Source organism: Galeopterus variegatus, unplaced genomic scaffold (assembly GCF_000696425.1).
Source record: "Galeopterus variegatus unplaced genomic scaffold, G_variegatus-3.0.2 Scaffold1570, whole genome shotgun sequence".
Taxonomy (NCBI): Eukaryota; Metazoa; Chordata; class Mammalia; order Dermoptera; family Cynocephalidae; genus Galeopterus; species Galeopterus variegatus.
The window spans coordinates 275,361-291,596 of NW_007727681.1; the positions used below are offsets into that span (position 1 = coordinate 275,361).

A 16,236-nucleotide genomic window follows, 5' to 3' on the forward strand; every position below is an offset into this window, starting at 1 on the left:
AAAGAAAAAATAAACGAATGGGACTACATGAGACTAAAAAGCTTCTGTACAGCAAAAGAAACAATCAAAAGAGTGAAAAGACAAACCACAGAATGGGAGAAAATATTTGTAAATTATATATCCGACAAAGGATTAATATCCAGAATATATAAGGAACTCAAACAATTCAATGGAAAAAAATCAAGTAACCTGATTTAAACATGAGCAAAGGAGATGAATACACATTTCTCAAAGGAAGCCATACAGATGGTCAACAGATACATGAAAAAAATGCACAATATCACTAAGGATCAGGGAAAAGCAAATCATACCACACAGAGATATCATCTCACCCCTGTTAGACTGGCTATTTTCAAAAAGACAGAAAATAACAAATGCTGGCAAGAATGCAGAGAAACGGGAATCCTTCTACACTGTTGGTAGGACTGTAAATCAGTGCAGCCATTATGGAAAACAGTGTGGAGGTTTCTCAAACAACTGCAGATAGAACTGCCATATGATCCAGAAATCCCACTGTTGGATAGATACCCAAAGGAATGGAAATCATCATGTTGAAACGATACCTGCACTCCCATGTTTATCGCAGCTCTATTTACAATAGCCAAGAGTTAGAACCAACCTAAATGTATATCAATGGACAACTGGAGAAGGAAAATGTGGTATATATACACAATGGAATACTACTACTACTCAACCATAAAAAAGAATGAACTGTGCCATTACCAGCAACATGAATGAACTTGGAGAACATTATGTTAAGTTAAATAAGCCAGGTACAAAAAGGGCAATAATGCATGTCCTCACTCATAACTGGCAGCTAAAAAATAAATAAATAAAAAAGAAAGAAAGAGAGAGAGAAAGAGTGAAAATAAGAAAAGAGAAGAGATGAGAAGAGAAGAAAAGAAAAAACAATCACAATAATACATTCAACTTTCAAAAGGTGAAAACAGAACTATGGTTATTACAGGTGGGAAGAGGAAGAGGGAGGGGTGTTAGCGAGAAATTGGTTAAAGGTCACAAAGAATGATTACCTTGTGTAAAGGTAAGTATACTAATTAACCCAATGATCATTGCGTATTGTACACAGGTATTGATATTCAACTGTGTATTTCATAAATATGTATAATCAGTTATGTTTCAACAAACAAATAAATAAATAAAAACATTTAGAAACTAGTGACAGGAGGAACTACTAAAATGTACCATATCTGTTTGGCAGATGTTTCTGTTATTATGCAAGAAATGTACTATCATCAGTAAACAGCATATAGACTTATGAGAATAGAATTTTATTTCCCCAAAAAGTATAAAATGTAAATATGCTACTTTATCTAATCACTACTGTTAAAAGTGCCCATATTTCCTGCAGTTATTTACCTAGTAATCTAAAAACAGTCCCTATCTCTTCATTTTAATCTCTAGATCACATTTCTGGTTCCCACAAACACCCCCTCAGAATCAATGTAATTTTAAAGAAAAGAAAAAACACCTGCTTATTTTTGTTGCTTTCATGCTATTTTGCAAGATTTTTTTTTTTTTTTAAATCCAGTTTTAGAGTTGGTCTGAATTTCTGGGTACAGCTTGCCACTCCACTTTATTAACCCATTTCCTTAGCAACGCTGTAACCCATCCCCTCTCTTACGTCTATCTACAGGAGTATTAGACATTTAATTTTTCCTTAATAGTCACAAAGTAGGCACAATTTTCCAAGGCCTTAAAATTAGTTTAATCAAAACTAAATGTTCCTACCATCATACTGGTATGTCTTCTAAAAACACTTGTACTCTCTGCTCCATCACATCTCACTGCAAAAGATTTTGGCATGTTCTTTGGACAGAATAAAAAGTCAGTCAGAGCCACAGTAATCTATCCACTGAGCACTTCCACGTTCTTCCTCCAGTGCCCGCTCTGTCCACTCTAGCAGTGGTCAGAGCACCTGGTAGCCATTTATGAACTGTGTGTCATTGGGCAGGTGACCTAAATTCTAGGTTTTTCAGGTTCCTCATCCAAAAAACGGAGATGATCATAGTGCACCGTGGCTCATGAAGCTGTTGTAAGAATTAAATGAGACAGCAAAGATAAAATACTGACACATAGTCAGTGCTCAATAAATATGAGCTAGCAGTTTTACTTAGACCAGAAAAGAAAACCATATCCTCCATCACACCAACACTTCAGTAACATTTATGATTCTACTCCTTCACCCTTGCAAATGACTACTGCTCCATACTTCATCCCAAACTGAATTTAAGAAGTCTGTTTCTCACTTCAAGATTCTGAAGTGATTTTGACATGATACCTTTGTGTTCCTTCTCTAACCCCCTTTAATTCAGAAAAATGACTTTCAATAATCTCTTTTCAGAACAAAAAGGATGCAGCTTCTCTTGTCCTTTTATTGCTTTAAACATGGTAGAGGTCTATATCTTCCTTACTAGACTTTCTAGAAATAGTCTACTACAACCATGTCCAGTTTATTACTAAATTTCCAGGTACAACTGTAGTATAGATTTATGTGGTTTTCATAACAACACAGTTGCTGACTGTGATAATACCTGAGAGCTCCAGCCAAGTTAGTTCAGTATGTATGTCTCAGACATCAACCATGCACCACGCACTGTGCTGATTGTTTGAGATTCATATATGACATGTGTCTACTAAAATCAAGTGGGGAACACACATGCATATGCTATGGTCTCCTCTTTCTTCATACGCATTTGGACAATGTCACTGTCTGAGATGGTTGAAGCTTAATCTAACGGCATAACACAGACACATCTAGTAGACGCCCTAACCTACCACCCTATCTCACCCCAACAACTGGACACATCTTCTACTATGGTATAATATAGAAATTTCACAGAATGTAGAATCCGAAGACCTACACAACATCACCACAGACCTCAAATAACCTCAGGACACATTCTTAGTCCTTTGGTCCTATGGTATGCAAATTTATTACCACAGCAAATTCCAATAATGAACACAAGGGAAAATATGGAATTATTAATTTTTCTTAAATGAGCTGGAAGCTAGAAAATAATGCAAGAGAAACAGCACAGAATTAAAGATCATTCTGCTCTGCTTTTAGTACATCATTTCAAAAGAAGATTGCTGAAGAGCAGTGTTGGCTCATCCTCAGAAATAACGGCAAATCTGTTTTGACCTTGATTCACTGCCATGATCAAAATAATTCTGGTTAACTTGGGAAGATTCTGAAAACTCTAAAGGTCATACTTAAAGTAATTGGAGTTCCAAATCTATAAAATAAGACTTTAGTTTTAGTATTCAAAGTGGCCACCGGATAATAAAGGAAATGTCAACAGAGTCAGTATGTGCCAACTGAAATTACCTTCACTTGCATATCCTGCCTTGATATTCAGTCTTCCACCATGCTATCCATGTATATTATATAAATCTTTGGCACTTCTTCAAATTCATTTCCATTCTTCCTTTAACAAATAGTTATTAAGCACCTGCTCTAAGCCAGCTTCTGACTAAGCACTATATACAATGAGGAACAAAACAGATGTCTCTCCTGATCTTATGTTACTGACAAATCTAGTGGGAAGATTCACACTAAACATACAATAATCACTGAGTTATACCACGTTGTATGTGCTGTGAAGACAAACCCAGCGTGTTCCAAGAGTGGAAAATAGAGAAAACATAATTCATCATTTATATGTGTCTATATTTTCTTGTGACAGTCTCTAAATCTCATGATCTATGACAGTATGATATTATCCACCAAGATGAACCCATAAGTACTAGGCTGAAGACTGTGGTTTCAAAGTAATGGCTCATTTTTTATTCTGTTCTATTTTTTGGCAGGGAAGGTGTGGGAAAAAGTAAGTCATGGGGAGTAAGAGAAGAAAGAAAATAAAGAGCAAAAGCAGTTGTCTTTTACCACAAAATAGACAAATTTTACAATGTGGTCCTGAAAAAAGTCTTCTAAAACTAAATTATTGACAACAATTTTAAATTCAAGAATATTTAATGTTTCTTTTTTTCTCATTGTATTTATTTTAACTTACAATTGTAATTGTACATACTTATAGAGTACAATCTGATATTTCGATATATATATATATATATATATATACATTTATAATAATCAGGTCAGGTAGTTAATACATCAATCACCTCATGCATTTACCATTTCTTTGTGCAAAACATTTTCTCTCCTCTAGCTATTATGTAATACATACATAAAACTTAATTGTTAACCATAGTCACCCTACTGTGCAATAGAACATTAGAACTTTTTCCTCACATCTAATTATAATTTTGTACCCACTGGCCAGCTTTTAGTTAATACTTCTTGAAACCTCACTAGCGGAAGGACTGCTACATCATGTCACAAAATAGACTCCATCTATAAAAATGATTATCTCCTCTAAAGCAACTGAATTTCTACTCTTTCTAAATTTTAATGTTCAATCATGCTTCTGGGAAGAATTGCTCCAAGTAAAAAGGGCTAAAAAATTATTGTCATTCTAAATGCAAAGTACTGCATAATCACCTCCCAACATAAACCCTGCTCACCCCCTCCCAAAAAATACCTTAACAAAGAAATTTTTTAAATGAAATCTGCAATGTTCATTTTGAACCTTTAGAAATGGAAAAAAAAAAAGTCAAGGCGGTAAAACGGCTGTATTCTAAACACCAAAGAACAATCTCTCATCATGCATCACAAAATCACAAGGGAGAAAGGGTCCATGGGGAAGGGAAGCTGTGGTGTTTGTTTATTACTGGCTTTCCCACTGATAGTATCGCATGTGATGTCACCATTTAGTGAGATACCTTTCACTAGTCCTCTTGTCCTCTGCTCAAAGATTGAAGCATTAGTCAAAGCTTTGCAAGTTCACGAAGTGCTGATGCAACTGACATAGGACTGATAAGACCAAGGATCCACAGGGAATTCACTGGCCCAAAGTCAACTGTGTACGTAATACTCAGAACTGCAATTTCTGGATTTCCTCTTAAAAAGAAAGGGAAAAGGGGGGCTGACCCATTAGCTCAGTTGGTTAAAGTGTGGTGCTGATAACCAAGGTCCAGGATTTGATCCCTGTACCGGCCAGCCACCCAAAAAAATTGCGGGGGGTTACAGGGCAGGGAAAGCAGTAAATACTGCAGCATAAACATCATTGCTTAATACTTATGTGAAGTTTTTCCCATTTTATTATACTTCACTCATGCCCACTTCTCATTTGATTTTTTCTAGCAGATATGGCCTGTGAGAGAGTGGCTGCTACCAGAAAGTGGTGTATGTCCACATGGGCATATGTACTCAATATATATTCAATAATGGCAAGAATGATTGCAACAACAGGGCCCAAATGTAGAGTGTGACTAATGGCTGATGAAACAAATGTAAAAATTTTTCTAATGAGCAGAATACTTACTATGCTGGAATTAAGTAGGAAAAAAAACCCCCAGAATTTATCATAGGTTCTGGGAGGGAAAATATTCAGTGAAATTATCAAGTCTCCAGTTTATATTTGATAAAAAAGAAAATTCCCCTTCCTTCAAGGGCCAAAGTGACTGGATGCTTTATGTAGTATGCCTTTTCATATGAGCATCCCCCATCTATCCACTAAAAAAGTAACTCCAGGGTGATCTCTTTCTGGAACTTTATTCTAACCTAGAATCTAGATATGAACAAAGACCTTACCAGAATGAGATTCTATCGCTGTATACTTCAGAGATCATTTCTATTCTGGTGCCTCTTCATGCAAGATGAGGAAAATCAGGTCAAAAAGATAGATTTTAAAACTGAAAAGGCAAAAAACATATATTTCTTACAAAGAGCAAATGAAATAGTAAATGCTCAATTTTATGAAATGGAGAGTCAACACCTGATGAATGGAATAATTATCCAAAGGTAATCAAGCAAATTACTTTAATTTTTTTTTGGATTCAGCTTCATTTTACAATGTTATCTGCTTTACTGCTAATCCACAATAACTGAGTACTGAGAGATACAAATACTGAGGTTCTTAAACTGTAACTGTTCATTACAACCAAGGCTACACCCACATAGCTATATCATGTAGGGTTAGAAGAAAAACAATTGAGTATGTTATAATAATAAAAGAAAAAAACTAAATGAGATGTAATATAGAATAATTACTCCTTTCCAAGAGCAAACTACCCAGAAGAACCCCACAGTTTGCCATCTTTAACATGCTTTGAGAGTATAAACAAGGGTAATGCAACCATGGGTGGCGTTTTAACCTTCCCTACTATTACCATTTTAAAGGCAAAGCCCAGAAGTATGAAGCAATAGAAAGATAAATGTGACTGGCAATGTCTTTCAAGCTTGAAGATGAAATCAAATAATTTAAAACAAGGTGACAGCACTAACTTCCTAAGTAACTAAATGCATGACTAAACACAAATTTAAACACTAAATGACTGTAAACAAAATGAAGTTTGGGACTTAGGAACAGAAAGTGCTGATACCAACGTCCTATATAGCAATTTCAAATTTATCAATGGAAAAAAAAGTGACAAATTATAAAATAGGTGTTAAAATGAGAATAGTAAGCATTTTGCTATTATATCTTGATACATTAATGTCTGCCTTTTCTTTTCAAAAGCAAACATCCTACACTGGTTTGTTAAGGTTTGTTATTAATCTGAATAACAAAAGTATCCTATTTTATACATGTTTATAATCTCAGGAACAAAATAATTTCTTTAGTCAAATTTATATATGTCATTTGAGTTGTATTAAAGAATTATAATATTTCTTGGAAGACCCTAACCAGGGACTTCAAAGAGCCATTATTGCTATGTTAAAGGTGAACAGGAAATAAACTCCACCATGCCAAACAGGACAGAAATAAAAACTGCAGGTCTTAATCCTGGTGCTAGATAGGTGAGGGAAAATAATCTCCCCAGAGAATTGAGACTACAGCTAGCCCCGAAATTAAAAAAAAAATCGAACACAAATCTGATTTAAAATGTGCCCAGGTCAGTTCAGCACCCAAGCTACTACCTTCAACCCAGGCCTGAAAGAATTACCACAAAGTTCCAAGGAAAATGAACAGTTCAGAGTCAAAAAATCACAAAACTTCAAAATAATCAAAGCAACACGAGTGCTTAAGAGCAAGGAGAAAAAAGACAGAAACAAACCCACAAAAAGATTTGATACAGAAATTATTAGATAAAAAATATAAAATAAAATAATAAATGGTTGAAATTATGAGCAGGACACAAGCAGATTTGAGAAAGAACCGAATAAAGCGCTAGAAATACAAAATATAATAACTGATATTAAGAACTAAATCAACGAAGTGGCATATAAGACACAGCTGAAGTGAATTCACAAATTGCAAGTTAGAACAGAAGAAATTTTCCTGAATGCAATCAAAAGAAAACAATAGAAGATAAGAAATAAAAGAGATGAGACAAGAAAGTCAAATGTAGAAGGTCTAACAAACATGCAATTAGAGTTCCAGAAAAAGATCACAAAATTAATATGAGGAAATATTTTTTAAAAGATTATAAATACAAGTTTCCAGAATTCCTAAAAAATGCTTGTCTTCAAAGGTAGCCCATCTAATGCGAAAAAATATTTTTTAAGAAAAAAAATTCATACCTAGAAACATCACATTGAAAATTCAGAACAGAAAGGGAGAATATCTTTAAAGGATCTTAGAAAAAAACAGTTTAGAAAAGAGATGCCCTGACAAAGGAAAAGAAATGGGCTTGAATGCTTCATTCTCAATGGTAATAATAAAATTAAGAATACAATGATATTTTTTGATGCGCTAAAAGAAATTAACTGTCAAGATAGAATTTAAAACACAGGAAATCTCTCCTTCAAGAAAGAAGGTGAAGTAAAGGGATTGTCACAAAGAAACAAAAATATTTCTCTCTCCTCTCTCACTCACGCACACACATACACACAAACACACCCACACACTCAATAAAGAAAAAGTAAAGAATATATGTTAGGCAGAAGAAAAGTGATTCCAGATAGAGAGTCTGATATACAAGAAGGAACGGTGAGAAAATATATTGACAAACACATGATTAAATATAGCAAACACTGTATACAATGATAAAGGTAATATCTAACTTATAAGGTAAAATACAGGCTAGAACTAAAATACTCAACAGCATTGTCATAAGATGAAAGTGGATATCGTAAGAGTTAAAAAAAAAGTTCTTAGGAATTTGTAGTTTTTAAAAAAGTAGGGTGTATTAGCTAGGGCTGTGATTTTTAAAAATACCATAGACTGGGTGGCTTAATTAAACGACAGAAATTTATTTTCTCACAGTTCTGGAGGCTTTGGAAGTCCAAGATCAAGGTGCTGTCAGGATTAGTTACTGGTGAGTCCTCTCTTTCTGGCTTGCAGACATATGTGTTCTCCAACATATGTGTCCTTACATGGCCTCTCCTCTGCACATGAAGAGAGGGAGAGAGATATCTCTGTGTCTCCACAGAGATCTTATCAGATAAGGGCCTCACCCTTAAGATCTCATTTAACCTTAATTACCTCCTTATTTAACCTTAATTTATCTCCAAATACAGTCACACTGGGGCTCAGGACTTCAGCATAAAAATTTGGTGGACACAATTCAATTCCATAACAGAGGGCAAAGATACTGATTAAATTTAGACTAAATAAAGGTGATAATACATAGTAAAATTGTCTGGGTAACCACTAAAAGAATAGATATAGGGTTTATAGCCAGTCCCCTAACCCCCAAATAAAAAAAGAATAGTAAAAAAATGCAGTGATCATATCTAAAAGAAAGAAAAGAGAGAAGACACAGAAGAAGCAGAATAGAAAATACATAATAATATGATAATAAATAAATCCAAATATATAGGTGTCCATTCTAAATACAAAAAAACTAAGCTTTCCAGTTAGAGGCAAAGATATAGCTTTACAATGTTTAGAAGAGACACATCTAAAAACATAAAGACATAGATCCAATTTGAAGGCCAAAAATTAGAGAAAGGTATACCAAGCTGATCAGAATCTATAGAGAACCCTATGTTGTTTTATTAATAAAGGAAAAAAGACTTTAAGTGTAACAACATTATTAGAAATACAGAAGACCATTATATATGAAAAATGGTTTAATTTATCCCAAAGATATTAAAAATGTAAACCTGTGTGCATCTAATAACAAATCTCAAAATACGTAAAGCAAAAGGTGAATTATCCAGATGAAAATGATAAATTCATCATTATAATCTCTCAGCAATTAAATGATCAAGCAGACAAAAACATCAATAAGGATAAAGAAGATTTAGACGGCACAATTAAAATCTTCATCTCATCTATACACATGGAACACTGCACTCAAACTAGAGAATACACATTATTTTCAAACTATGCATGGAACATTTACTAAAAGAGAACACTTGTGGTAGCCCATAAAACTAACCTCAACAAGCATCAAAGAATAGTATGATACAGACCACATGCTCTGACCATAGCATATTAAGATTAGACATCAGCAACAACAATAAAATATGTTTGGAAATTAGGAAACACAATTCTCAAGAACTCATGGATCAAAGAAATCATAGAAAAGCCTTAGAACCGTATGGTAACATAAATTCTGATAAGCAGCTAAAGTGCTGATTCCAGAGAAATTTATAGTCCTTGAACAAAGCAAGACTCACAGTTAAGGAGCTAAGCACCCAACCTAAAATTAGAACAAAGATAGAATAAATCTAAAAACATGTAAAAAAGAAAATAAAAGAGTAAAAATGAATGAGTTAGAAACAAACACAAAAATAGAGATGATCAGCAAAGCCAAAGGTTCATTCTTTGAAAAGATTAAGAAAAATGATACATCTCAAAATTAAAGAAACACAGAGAAAGAAAACACAAATTAGCAGCATCAGGAGGAAAAAATGGGACATGCCACAGATGGGGCAGTGATTAAACAGATATCACAGAAAACTCTATGCTTATACTTTTAAAAACCTAGTTACAATGGCAAATGCCTCTTAACAACAGAATGGGTAAGTTGTGAAATTCATACAATAAAACACTAAACAATAAAAACGAACTACAGCTACAAATTACATTGATGAATCTCAAAAATATAATAGTGAGCAAATGAGACAAGCATAGAAGTATATATTATATATAATAATTTCCTTTATGAAAAGTCTAAAAATAACCAAAACTAAAGAACATACTACTTTAGGGATAAGGCTAGAGCTATCTCTAGGTGAGAAATGAGTAGAGAGAGGGATTCTCTTGTATGTTACATATTTTAACTTTGGTAGTACGTCCATGGATGTTCAATTTTTTAAAACTTATAAATGTTTTGTGTACTTTCATATGTATTTTGAACTCCACAATAAATATTCTTGAAAGAAATATTACACAGTCTAATCAGTTTCAAAAAGTCAACTTTTTGAACTTTCCTAAAAACAGTAAACATCCACAAGAAAAAAAAAGGAAAAAAATGTACCTATTAAATCTGTCCATGCCTGTTACATTTCACGCCCAAATACAAAGGTTACTATTCTCTGAGATATTAAAGAAAGAGGGAAATGATACTCATCTAAACAAAATCTCATTTTGAAGTGCTAAAACTGAGATAAGTACCAGGTACTAAGGAAGCAGAGAACCTAAGTCTGACTTAAAGAAAGTAGGAAAGGAGACTGATCCACAGTGGAGAAGACAATGTCTGAAAAAGAATAACTGGCCCAGAAAATATGTTTGGATATGTGTGTGTTTACTTTCTCTTACCATTTAGAGCCAGTACCAAATTCTAAAAATAGAAAATGCACATGAAAAATACAAATACGGGTCATGTGTCATGACCCTAAAGATAACTTTAGTTCTAGAAATGAAGGGGTGAATTTCTCTCTGCATTTAACCATCAGTCCTTAAGTTTTCACATAAGAGGGGTCTTCAAAAAGTCCACAGATAGAGAATCAGTATTATCTTTTAATTCCACTTTTCTACGAACTTTTTAAAGAACCCTCATATGTCCTTTTCCTGAATTGTGCCCATTTTATAACTCTAGTTTTGTTCCTCGAAGTGACCACACATCATGTGGCTAAGATGAAGTTTTGTATGATTGAGAGAAAAGAAGAAATATATAGATAAATATACAGATAAAATATAGATATAGATATACATACGCCTTACACACACACACAAACACGCACACACAGAGCTCAAAGCTAAATTCTGTGCATTCAAACCTAGAAAATTTATTTTAAATGTTAACAGTCCAGGAATTGGCATCACAGGGCAGTAAACAATATTTTTACATTTTAGAGATGACTACACAGGAAGTGATACTTATTCATTCTATCATACAGTAATTGTGTATGCATCGATATATGTGGGCAGGAGATCAGACAGTAATACAGTGAAAGAGACTGAAATTGAAAAGGGGAGAACGTCCTCAGAGTACACTATCAATTGCTCTATCTGTTTAGTTGAAAATAACATTTATAGCTGCAACTGAGCACTAATAAATGGATTGGGGTTAAGGCTAACTCTTCATAAATATCTAGGGTTATTTCGTTTGGATAGAGCACTAGTCAGTCAGGTCTGAGTTCAAGTCCTATTTGACTTGAGTCTTTCATACTATGCTGACCAAAAAAACTTTAGAACATAAATGAGGAAGACTATGATTAGGTCTACAGATTTTATATCGGAATATTGGGAATAATAAAGTACCCTGAGGACAATGAAAAATATTAATGTCCTTTATCTCTCCCCCAAAATTCTACTTTCAGGGCTTTACACAAAGGGAATAACCATAGATGTATATAAAAATTTAACTATATAGGATATTTGCTGCTGCACAGTAGCAAAAAAAAAAAAAAAAAAGAAAACAAAACAACTCATCTGTTATTATGGCATATCACCAATAAATTATGATATATCCATAGAAAAATACTACTCAGTATGTAAAATGATGTGATCATCCCACGACATGGAAAGTAGTCCATCTTTGTGTGAAATTTACAAAGTAATATTATATAGTAAAGCGCCATTTTTATATTATAGTATTTTTCTATGTGTACATAAAAATATACACCAAAATGTTAACAATAGTTTTCCCTAGGCATAATTTTTCTTTCCTTTTCTTTTTGCTTGTCTGGATTTTCTACATTTTCTATAATGAATGCATGTCACTTCCAAAATAAGAAAAAAGTTTCTATTATAGTATGAGAATAAAGAAAGAAGACTCAAAACCCCGCAATAGCAACTACACATGAAATATAGGAACAAAAATAAGTTCCCAACATCATTACACCTTTAAGTGAAAGCAAACTTGCCCAAATTTATCCAACTTATAGAAAATGGGGAAAGCTTAAATTCAAAACTGATAATACATTATTAAAGAACTGGATAATGCCAAAGGAGGAAAAACATTTGAAGAAGTACTGAGTGGGAATGAGCTGAGAGAATTCAAGAACCTTTGGAAAGCATCACGGTTTATGCAGTGTTAATCAAAATGGTGCAGAAAGACTGCTTCACACACAACCAGGAGGAAATGGAAAAAATAAGCTAAAATGATGAGAAGAACGGATTTTATTACAAGTACACACTTAGGCAAACATCTTTCCCTCTGGAAGGCAATAGATGCTGAGCCTAGAACAGCCCCTTTTCACCCCAACTCCCTTTTTATCTACATCCTCTCAGGACCAACTTAGAGCAAAATCCTGCAGCAGACACTCATCCAGACACCATACCAAACAGCTGGCACAGATGTTAACTGATTCTTAGGTAATTTTCAGTTGAAGTCCTTAATCGAATCCAAACTTCGGGCATCTTTAAACGCCTACAAATTATCTTTCTCTAAAATTATCTATGCATTTGTTTTTGTTTAAAAAATGTTGGGGGGCCGGCCCGGTGGCGTACTGCTACAGTGCGCCGCTTGGGAGCGCAGCGGCGCTCCCGCCGAGAGTTCGGATCCCACATACAGACCGGCCGCTCACTGGCTGAGCGAGGTGCGGGAGCAACACCGAGGGTTGCGATCCCGTTGCCAGTCCCGGTCCAGGTCCAGTACGGGCGCGACACTGAGGGTTGCGATCCGTTGCCGGTCACGAAAAAAGACAAAAAGGAAAAAATAAAAAAATAAAAATAAAAATAAAAAATGTTGGAAGAGGTAAAGATGCCTCCCTTTGGAAGGTAACAGCTAGAATATAGAATCATGTCCCATCTGCTCCAAATTCCCCAAGACAGATCCTTAGAAGTTTCCAAAGAATTTTCCTAAAATATTTTTCAAATGCCTTAATGGTACAGACTGAGGTAAATCAATTGAGAAAAAGAAGTTAACCAAGAAAGTTTGGTCAAAAACCCCAAAAGATATGTAAAACTTATGACTATAATGACATCGAAAAGTTTCAACTGAAAATTATTTAAGAATCAATTAACATATATGCCAGGTGATTGGTACAGTATCTGTCTGGGGATGTTTTTCATCTAAATTGGGCCTGGGAGGATATAATTCCTTTATCCTTTTTACTCAAAGGAAATACTGATAATAATACTAGTGCTATTATTAATTTCAATAGATGACCACTAGATTACTCTCCTAACTGCAAATGTGCATTCTTTTGAAAATCCGAGAGCTATGTTAAAATCCAACCTTTCTAAATCTTTGTTACATTTATAATGAATATGAATGAGCTTTCTAGTATATTAAGCTAGAGTTGTATGCTTGAGCTTTTTGAATCCTCTGCCATATAAACAGAAATGGGCACAAATTACTTTTACCAATCCTGTTTCTATGTACTAGCATAGAGGCTAAAAGGCTTTTTATCCTGTGTCAAATTCAATGACCGAAACAGCTTGCTGTCAGCTTCAGAAACCATTTTTTACAAGCATGGCACACTGCCTCAAGCCGACTAAACACTAAAGCATGTTGGGCTGCCCACACTGCAAATTATTTGGAATGTTCTCCATGTTTTGTGGTTGCAGAAGTACCTACTTTGTGGATCATCCAGTTCAAACTAAGGGCACATCTGATCTTAAACAGAAAATTCCCATGACTGAAACTATAATTGACCAAGATCCCATCCACCCTGAAAGTCTGTGATCTCAGGCTCATAGTCGAATATCTCAAATGTTATTTTTTCAAAGCTGAAAAGACATGATGTAAATTCTGTGAAACTCATTAATGTGTTTTCAAGTAAACACTAAGAACTCACCCTAAATACACACATCATAGTTGTAAAAAAAAAAAAGAAAAAAGAAAAAAATTGCAACATGCAACAAAGCAAATGGCCTTTTTAGCAAATATAAATGTTTATGATAAATACCTAGCAAATTAAGGCAAAAATTAGTCTAGTATTATTTTATTTCACTTCTAATTTTAATACATATGCTGAAATGTAGCAGCTTCAGCTGTGAAATATTATAAGAAATATTCCAAAGGTGAATGAGGCTGTTTTGCTTGTAGTGACTGGAGCACTGTATTATAGGTATTATTTTCCCAAGTATTAACAGGCCCCTCTCTCAAATGAAATGCTTAAGACATTATTTCACAAATTGGAGTATTAGAACTTCCCCAAGATTTGCTTGCCTCTCATGCTTTTGAGGTCTACTCTCTAGAATTCCCTAAAGGTCATTTTTGAAGTGTTAAAAGAAGAAAACACTTTACCAACAAGGTAAATTTTACTCAGAGATTCACCTACCAAAGATAAATTACTGAAGCTTAAGAAACACCTGGTCTGATCATCCATTGGTGGGGTAATTCACTCCATTTTAATAGATAAATATGTGGTTAGGATCATCAGCATATGGCTCCTTGGTCCAAGCCTCTTAAGAGTTCAAGAACGTGTTGGAAAGCAATATTTTTCAACTTGACTGTTATGGACTAAAATGCTAAAGAGATGACAAACCCTAACAAGAACTATTTTCAGCTTCCGATCTTGTAGACATGCTGTTCTTAGTGCACATGTATTATCAAGTCCCTGGATGATTTTCCCTCTTACATCTAAAATATATGTGTGATATGGATATAAATATATATAAGTCCATATGTATGTATATGTGTGTGTACACATACATGAGGGTACTTCAAAAAGTTTGTGGTAAAAAACAATTAAAAAATATGAATCTTTCCACAAACTTTTTGAAATACTCTCACATCTATACACACATATATATGCATATATATAGTTTTAAAATGTATATGTATTAAACGTAAATAAGTATAAATATTTGATATATAAATATATATACAGTTTCAAAAAGAATCATTCACATAACAATCACCCCAAATCGAATAAACCATATACAAAATCTCGAGGTACTCGCATTAATCAGTACAATTCTAGGAACTAACTCACATCTACCTTAGAATCCCAAATTCTTAACTTTCTTGCCTGGAGTGCAGCAAACTTAAGGTAAAATGGTAACTACAGTTAAGGTTTTAAGTATGTGACTTTTTAAACAAATTTTTCTCCAAGAACGTTGTTTGCTGCAAATTTTCAGAAAATGCTTGAGAATTTGAGTTCTTTCTTTTTAAAAAGTTTCAATTCTCATATATGTGACAGTAAAGTGATAAATTGTACTTGGAGGTGAAAATCTATATCCCAAACAAAATTTTACAATATTAATGGTTATTCTGGAATGATTTTCTTTCAAGACTTCTCCATTGCAAATAATATTTTCTCCACACTATCCCCTATTTTGGTAGTGGATTTTTCACACTTAAAATTATATGTTAAGCATATCCCTGAGAATTTACTTGAAATACTTCATGACACTCTTTAAATAGCTCCCGCATTTTATTTTTTATTGTTCAAAATTATCTGGATGATATAACCAATTATGTCACTAAAATTTTGGCTATGCAATACTTCACAAAATACATGGCCTTTTCCTCAGCACCTTTGATTGGTAGCTGACATCAGATGTGCACAATGTGAGTGGAGAAGACAGAACAGGGGACAGAGGGTGTGAGAAATAGGGCTTCCTTCACCCACAGGAACAGGGAAAAAGAAAACTTACCTATTTGTTTAATAAATGTACTTATATATTAGGTTTCATCAATAATTACACGTATTACATCTTATCCATGGATAAAATTTTTAGCAATGTCAAATTGTGCAAAAAACATCAGGTTTTACGTATGAGTCTTAGAAATACTACTCCTAGAATTAGTTGGAGCCTTCTTAATCTAAGACATAATGAAAAAACAAATTCACCAATAATCAAAGCGAAAATCCTATTCTTAAGAATATAGTTAAAACCTCATCCTACCTCACTGAAGAAA

General features: G+C 33.9%; 2 protein-coding genes across 2 annotated transcripts in view; both read right to left on the reverse strand.

Annotated features, from left to right (window-relative positions):
• The window catches only part of GPR63 (G protein-coupled receptor 63), a 60,078-nt gene that overhangs the window by 42,831 nt on the left and 1,011 nt on the right, over nt 1–16,236 (reverse strand). The gene's annotated exons all lie outside the window — the stretch shown is intronic.
• The window catches only part of LOC103594502, a 93,497-nt gene that overhangs the window by 37,426 nt on the left and 39,835 nt on the right, over nt 1–16,236 (reverse strand). The window lies entirely within an intron of this gene.